Source organism: Pinus tabuliformis, chromosome 1_1, assembly GCF_031772625.1.
Source record: "Pinus tabuliformis cultivar Carrire ecotype Pingquan chromosome 1_1, CPIR1, whole genome shotgun sequence".
Classification (NCBI taxonomy): Eukaryota; Viridiplantae; Streptophyta; class Pinopsida; order Pinales; family Pinaceae; genus Pinus; species Pinus tabuliformis.
The window spans coordinates 696410273-696411679 of NC_142297.1; the positions used below are offsets into that span (position 1 = coordinate 696410273).

Here is a 1407-nt window from a genome sequence, read left to right on the forward strand (position 1 = left end):
AAAATTAAAAAGTGTATCTTAAAAACTGAAAAACAATAATAATTAAATTTTAGCTAATTTATATAAATATTTTTTAATTATAAATTAATATTGACACCTTATTTAAATATATTTATATCATAAAAAATAATTATTGATATTACACGACTTAACCTAATAACACATAAAATAATTATTAATATTCCACAGCTTAACATAAAATTATTACACAGAGGAACAACCGCATGCTTAGATATGTTACCATTTGGCGCCACATTGGCATTCAAGGCAACGCCTATCATCCACTATGTTACCATTTAGCGCCACGTTGGCATTCAAGGCAACGCCTATCATCCAAAAATGTGAACACCTATCTAGCTACGATATGGCTAGCGTACACCTGACAAGCTACGATGCGGTGAGCGTGGATCGAACACGCGACCTTCAGATCTTCAGTCTGACGCTCTCCCAACTGAGCTATCCCCGCTGCACAAAAGTTCGTGAATGAGAAATCCTCGTATGATCGATTTCCTAAGAAAAAAAGATTTGGTAACAATAAGTGGCGAGGAAATCTAAAAGGTGGGGACGCTGCAACGAAGTTGGGATTTTCATCTGGATGTGATGGCAGCGAACTTTCAGCAATAGAGTACTAAGATGGACAGTGACTTTTTTAACACTGTTAGTCTAGATTTGAGTTGGTTGGGAAGTTCTCAGAGTGCAAATGAGGTTTCCAAATCCTCCGATGATCAAAACATGTTGAACCATCCTTTTGAAACCGGAGATATCAGCATATCATAATCTGTCACTCGCAACTTTGGTATTTTAGTTGGCTTGCGAAGAGGGCCATTTACTATAGCTAAAATTTGGGCAGTCTTTTGTCTTGTTTATGCAACTCTATGATAACCTAGAGTCAACAAATTGGTGATGAAAATACTGTCTTAGAAAAAAATGCAATCCAAGTTTCAAACTATGTTTCATTCTATCATCACAAAAAAATTGAAGAGATGGGATCTTGTGTTCATGAAATCAAAAAGAGTATCGAAGATCTTATCAGCAAAACCCTTCTAACTTTGTCTCATTTCGATCATAGTGGCACAAACATATTAGCTGGTTTGAAAGATGGTCTAAATAATTTTTTTCGAAGGCATTCTAGCTGGGAAGAAGTTAATGAATAAAGTTTAGATTGATGTGATGGATTATTAGATTTTAATGTCAAGAGCTTACCCTGGGGAGAAAAGGTGATTGCCTGTGAGAATGGAAGTGACCGAAAGTGTGGTATGAATGTTTATTAAAGAATGAAATTCATCTTCTCATACACATGGATCAAATTTTTTTAACAAAGGTGCTACAAACCACACTAATGCCTTGTTCCAATGAAAAACCGTGGTCTTAGTAAGTTAATGCTAGTAAGGGATGTAGTCTCTAGGA

General features: G+C 35.5%; 1 non-coding gene across 1 annotated transcript; it reads right to left on the reverse strand.

Moving 5' to 3' along the window:
- Nucleotides 1-393: 393 nt before the first annotated feature.
- On the reverse strand, nucleotides 394-466 carry TRNAF-GAA (transfer RNA phenylalanine (anticodon GAA)). The gene has a single exon. It is a non-coding gene; the product is annotated as a tRNA-Phe (tRNA).
- Nucleotides 467-1407: the final 941 nt, after the last annotated feature.